The following is a 7289-nucleotide window of genomic DNA, read 5'->3' as shown; positions in this document are numbered from 1 at the left end:
ATAGATAGACAGATAAACAGATTGACATTGATAGGTAGATACCTCATCGTGATGTGAATGTGAACGTGTGATAAGTGTGTGAGTATGGTGAGGAGTGTAAGAACTGTAGACCAGAGTGGTGTACTGTTATTCTATGGGGGAGCTATTATATATCGCTGTGTGAGTGTGGCGTGGTATTGTTGGGTGTGGCATGGAATGTGAATTTGTGTGGTGTGATGTAAGAGTGTGAGGTTGTTATACTGTATCGTGGTGTGGTATTGTGTGTGGTATGATGTGGAGTGCGAGTGTAGCAGATCAGTGTGGTGTGATGGAAGTGTATCAGAATATCATGGTATAGCGTACTGAGTGTGATGAAGTGGTGCGTCATATGGGTAGTGCTATGGACGTGGTGGTGGAGTGACCAGTGACTGTATGTGGTCCTTTGGCTGCGATGACGTACCAGCAGCAAATACTTATGAAGTCGTGATGTAACTTTAGGATACCGGTGCGACCAATTAGAAGCCAGACGCCGAGATATTCACCAGGCTGAAATGTGGTTCGTACCCAAGCGCAGCCTCCAGTTCAGGACAAGTTGCCTGTATTTCGGCTGGTGATGCCACTCGAGTTTCCAGGAGCCAGCCAGCTAGGGCCAGGCCATGAGCCATGTAATGACCCCATATGTCATGTTGCCCGGCTCCTGGCTCAGTAGGATTTAACCTGGAGTTGCTGAGTACAGGATACTGCGGTGCCTCTGTGCTGCTCTGATTTTTTATACTGCCTTTCTAAGTTTAGTAAATTTATTGAGCATGCAGGAAGAACACATTTAAGTACACAACAAATACCTAAACCAAGGCAACTTGAACAGGTAGGGCTTATCATCCCATGGTGGATAACCATTATAGGGACGACGGTGATAATTTGACGCTGTTTTTGATATACAGTACGTTGAGCTGCAAAGTTTACAGACTTCAGAAGTAATACCAGAGGCGTCATTTCCTTTCTCAGTGGGAGGTGTGGGGGTAATGTCAGCATCCAGGGTCCCCATCCCTACCTATTGTCGTATTTGAGTCACAGTATGTAGCAGTATGAGTGCTGCAAGATGCTCCACATTATTGTCTTTACGCATACTGTACTATGCTTTAGCTTTCACCAAACAATTTAGAAAAAAGATGTTTCATACTTACCATGAGAGCAAGTATAGTACCTCTGTTATGCTTCCTTTTTATCTTTTTGTAAGTAAATAAAGTGTAGTTTCATTGTTTCTGCTGCCTATGTAATGGAGAGGTGGATGGTGATAAGCGGTAATTAATGAATGATACATATCATTAAAATTTCCATTTTTATAAAATAAGAATCCCTTAATGCATGGAAAAAACAGATCAAGGGAGGAGTCATGGGGGTTAGCGAGGTACTTATTTTACTTTAATGATAACATATGCGTTAAAGGTTAGTAGGTATAAAGACATGACTTAATATAGGTACTGACAGATGTGGCCAAACTATAAGATGCATAATATTTACCAGAACTGCAGTCCAAATAAACTACCCAGTAATCCTCTATGCTACAACATCAATACCAAGAAAATAAATCTCAGATGCTGCAGTAGTTACACACAGCAATACCTCAGTTCCCTCAACATGAAGCCATTTCCTCAACTTAATAAGCTATCTGGTGTTACTCAGAATAAAGAATCGTTTAAATAAGTGGCATGGTACTGAGAAGGATGTTGAAATACGGTATTTTTAATCCTTTCGTCAGGAAGAAATTTTCCTGGTTTGAATAAAATCGTGACACTAGTCAGAATGACAATATATTGAACGTTATGGCACTGAAGGAGGAAGTGATACTAATTAGGTCTGGCACTACTAATGAAGTTTCCTGATGCCTTAACGTGTTATTTGGTTCTACAAGAATATATTTGTTTTAAATTACATTTTCAAGTCACCAAAATTTCCCTGAGTCTAAAACAACAAATATTGTAAATCCACACGTGCAGTGTTTGGCATTAAATTGTATATAAATGCTGTCGAATATAAAGATATGTTCATGTAATGCGATAAATGAAGCAGTGCGTGTGGATGGTGAACTAACTGAATTTTTCTCTTTGAAAGTTGGTTTGAAACAGGGATGTGTCATGTCTCCATGGCTGTTCAATCTGTTCATGGATGGGGTAATAAAAGAGGTACAAGGTAGGGTAGTGGATGTTGGAGTGGCCCTGGTGAGAGAGGATAGTGTTTGGAAACTCCCTGTACTGTTGTTTGCAGATGATACTGTGTTGTTGAGTGAAGACGAAAGGGAGCTGCAAGGCTTGGTGGATGAGTTTGAGAGAGTGTGTAAGAAACGGAATCTAAAGGTGAATGTAGGGAAGAGTAAAGTGATGGTCTTTGAGACAGGTGAAGTCAGTGAATGTACAGCGAGGTTGGATGGTGAGGAATTGGAAAATGTGAGTACGTTTAAGTACTTGGGTAGTGTGATGAGTAAGGATGGAGGTTTGGAGGGTGAAGTGCTTGAAAGGGTACAGCAGGGAAGAAAGGTTGCTGGTTCTTTGAAAGCAGTGATAAGAAACAGGGAAGTGTGCATGGAAGTGAAAAAGTTACTACATGACAGTATTGTGATACCAACTCTAACGTACAGAAGTGAAGCTTGGACGTTGTTGGAAGGACACAAGTCAAGAGTGAGAGCAGTGGAAATGAGTTATTTAAGAGGAGCCTGTGGAGTCACATGGAGAGACAGGCTGACGAATGAGGATATAAAGGAGCATTGTGGTGTTGATGTGGATGTGATAGGAAGCGTTATGAGGAACACACTGAGGTGGTTTGGCCATGTGGAGAGGATGGAGGGTGAAAGACTGATGAAGAGAGTGTATGTGAGTGAGGTGGAGGGGGGAAAAGGGAGGGGGAGGCCGAGGATGGGATGGAGGGATGGGGTGGAGAGGTATATGAGAGAGGGGGATGTGAGTTGGGAGCAGGGCAGTGAAATGGCGGGGGACAGGGCGACTTGGAGGCGATTTGTTTGTGGCCACCCCAACCGGGATTGAGGCGTCTGGCAATAGATAGATAGATAGATAGAATGTTAGATCGATACTCTTCCTGAAACCTAACTCTACGCTCTCTGAAACCTAACTTTCACTCCCCGATTAACTACTTTATCACCCTGTTAAACTCTCTTCACCTCTTTCCAGAACATTTTCTTACATTCCCTCCACTTTACACTCAGATTCCTTCCAAATTCCTAATCCACTCTCTTTTTACTTTCTTACTAATCTTTTTACCTCTCTTCCTCTCTGCATATAACTCTCTCTTCTATCTCTCAAGTTTCTCCACGCCCCTGCCTCCCATCCACTCACTATTATGCTTTCTTCTTTTGCGCCACAGCTTATCTCACCTCTCCCTTCCACCATGCTGTTCCTTGCACCCCGTTTTCTCTTGTCCTCACCCCACACATAACCTTTCATGCTGCACAGATTTCTTCTGTGAATACCTTTCACACACCTTCTACGTACCCCACCTGCTCCACATCATATTTACCCAATTGCTCCTCCACTTCTCTCTTATATTCTGCCTATTTTTCATCTTCTTGCAACCTTTCTACCCTCCATGTATGAACTACTTTCTCCTGTCCTTCCTTCCTTCCTTCTATTCCTCCATTGCATTTGAACCTTGACTTTCACCACCACCGTGTGGTGATCAGAAAGTCCACTTCCCCTAACCTCTGTATGCTCTTGCATCCATTTCATATCTTCTTATCCTGTCATCCACACACACAAAATCAATCATTGGCTTCCATTCACTCAGCTCACCACCCACCCTTCTAATCACTCGCCACGTACACCCGCGGGTTTTTCAGCCTAAAGAGGGTATTGGCAATCACCAACCCCCTCCCTGCACAAATGTCCACTAAAGCAATGCTATTCTCATCCGCTTCTGCAGGCACACCAAACTCACCAATTACTCCATCCGCCTTCACATTCTCTACTTTTCCATTCACATCTCTAGTCAAAAATACTCATTCCTCTCAAACATTTCCATGCATGATTCCACATTTGCCCAGAACTCTTCTTTCACTCTACCCTCATGATCTAGTGTTGGCACATACACACATACCATCGTCCACGTTTGTAATCCTTCATTCAATCTTGCCCACACAAACTTTCAACCAACTGATCCATATTCTCTTATATTCCCCTTGCATCTCTTGCACACAACAATATCTACACCCTCTTTTGCCCACTCATTGCCACCTACTCTGCGCATGTACCCCATCCACACTCCCACTCTATGACACTCTCGCCTCAAAATTTAGTCTCCGTTAATCCACATAATATGTCCACTTTTTCACCCTCAAGTACCTGGACACTCTCTCTTTCACCTCATCATTTGCATCCCTTACAGTCCATGTAGCAATCCGAACCATGTCCTTTGTCAGGTCCTTGGTCGACAACTGTTTGTCCGTCCTGGTCCGAGGCTTCGTGTTTGTATTTATAGTTGTTTTCCGGGGAGGGGCACTAACCCTCCACCAACCCACTTGCTGACATGTAGGGAACACGTGTGGGTTGGTTATAATGTTATCACCCAGCGTATCAAATGATACAGGAAATCATTTGGCTTGCCACTCAGTGTTGAGCTACGCCGAAACTTAACTGAGAATAAACATTGGTCGCTCGCTTCCCTCGCACGCTCGTGATAAAACATATCTTGAGCCATGGAAACGAAAAAATGAGGTGCCCCTAACAGTTTTTCGACTACTAGATTTTTATATGAGTCATTCCTGCACTTCCAATACATTCACACTTTCATGTGACTGAAGAGTCCACCACTCTGTTGCTCTAGCCCTATGTGCCATTGAACTCTATGTACTAATGAACTTCCTACCCCTCCTACTACGTTTAACAGTGTCAAGGAAGAGGCTCTCAATTCCTGACCTTTGACCACAACAACGAGAACAACAACAACAACACGTCAGTTCCAATCACCTCATTTAAGAAAAAAAAAAATCGCTGATTAGTCATTGAATGCGGCTGTTATTGATTCTTTCCCCAGCATCCAAATCCTGGGTTAAAAAGAAAAAATAATTTTGATTATTATAAGAGTAATCAGACTTCTTTGACACATAGTACTTCCTTTGAAATGGACATTATAATACTATATAAGAAGTTACTCTGCTTTTATATAATTATTCTTACAAAACTTAAGAATTACCTGATTGATGTAATGATTGGCAACAAGCCATGAGAACTGATATTTGCCTTAACTTCTAGGATGCTCCCGATAATCGTCAGTAAAATTTTGTTCCCAGTCTTGACAGACTATCGCAAATACTTACTCTTGACGTCACCTTTTCACAAATCTGCCGATTGGAAATGGCTTTAGTTTTATTTCTATTTACTGATAATCTCTGGAACCACAGCCACACTTTCTTTTTCCCTGAGCTGTCATCTCCAAACAATAATCCTGTTTTTAATTTATGGTGTTGACGAACGAGGGATTTTAACACAAATATCACGAAATTGATCTGAACAAGGTAAAATCAATTGCCTTTGTTTCCCTGCTGCAGTTTCACCACAAAGTAGAATAAACACATTCTGACTTCTAAAGGCATATTTCACCACAAACTTTAACGCACACATAATTCCCTTCTAACAGCTAAAGAATATATCATTCCACCTCTCGCGTACGTATTAATAAATATATTGTTAATTATCACTAAAATGCATACGTGACCATATAGCTTATTCCAGGCTCTGTTGGCATATAGAACTAGGAGCATTATAAGGAACTGCATAACACTGTATTAAATTAAGGACATCTACATTATTCTAGTGCGGGTAAGTCACCAACGTAATGAAAAGATGGAGAAATATACAGCTATCATACAACATAGATATCCGGAAAAATAGATAGATAGACAGATGGATGGATAGAGAGACATTTAGAAAATTAGACATATATACATAAGAGACAGACAAACAGACAAACAGATGAAACTTTGCCATATCACTACCTGCAATACACCACGCTCCCATCCCCACCCTCATATCTCATTCCCTGTAAACCTGTCACAGGCCTCATGTCAAAAACAACAACAATACTACTACTACTACTACTACTACTGCTAATAATAATAATAATAATAATAACAACAATAATTAGGCTCAGTGGGTTAGAGCGCTCCACTCTGACCGAAGGGTCGGAGAATCGATTCCACTCAAGGGTCATTGGTAGACATCAGGCAGGGCATCCGGTCATAAAATGCTACACGCTCCAATCCAAAGTCCTCTACCCAGGGACAACGCCTTAGCCTTCGGGGATACCTGGCGTAAAACCAAATTATTTATATCTATTTTAATAATAATGAAAATAATAATAATAATAATAATAATAATAATAATAATAAAAATAAAAAATTTATAATAATAATAATAATAATAATAGAAAAAATTTAATAATAATAATAATAATAATAATAATAATAAAATTAATAATAATATTAATAATAATAAAATTGATAATAATAATAATAATAATAATAATAATAAATGTATGCAGCTAAAATATTACGTCACGAACGCCTTCATTGCTAAGGACGTAATTCCGTCTTCTGTTTAGGATATCGTCAAAGAAATTAGTTCACCAGAGGCCAGACTTTATCATTCAGTGACTAAATGCGAGGTTGTCAAGGGCATTAAGGAATTTTGTATCGTATTCCAAAGATGATAAACACACACACACACACACACACACACACACACACACACACACACAGGAAAGTCGTTGTCATTTCTGACTGGAAGAAAAAAGTATTAACAGGAAGCGATGCCGGGCACAGCAAACCCGTCCGCGGCAATCATTTTAGTGTTGTCTTATAAACACAACAGTACAACTAGTCAAAGATGTCACATATCAAATTTTGAGTAAATCGAGTGAAAAGTGACGATTTTATGCCCATTTGAAGTTTTAGGCCCGACCCACCTGACATTGACTCCCCTACCGCTAACTGGGGGTGACTCCCCTGATGTAATGAAGCATGTTATAGGATGCAGATATGAAAGATGCACCTTTAGGCTTTGGTTTCATGTTGATATGACGAATTTGAAAGGAATTATGACGAGAAAACGATTTTCACATTTTACATTTTCTGGGCCAACAGCCTGGGCCTTGGCCCAATTTGGCCCAAAATTTAATCAGGTGATCAGAAAGTCATAGCCCATCATCACTGTAACTTTAGTCAAAATCACGACAGCAGTTGCCGCGTAAAGTAGTTAACAGACAGAGAGACATACAACAAACAAACAAACAGACAGAGAGACAGA

The sequence above is a fragment of the Coenobita brevimanus genome, chromosome 6, assembly GCF_032717465.1.
Source record: "Coenobita brevimanus isolate Jiangsu-jjx chromosome 6, ASM3271746v2, whole genome shotgun sequence".
Taxonomy (NCBI): Eukaryota; Metazoa; Arthropoda; class Malacostraca; order Decapoda; family Coenobitidae; genus Coenobita; species Coenobita brevimanus.
This window is presented reverse-complemented; position numbering follows the sequence as displayed.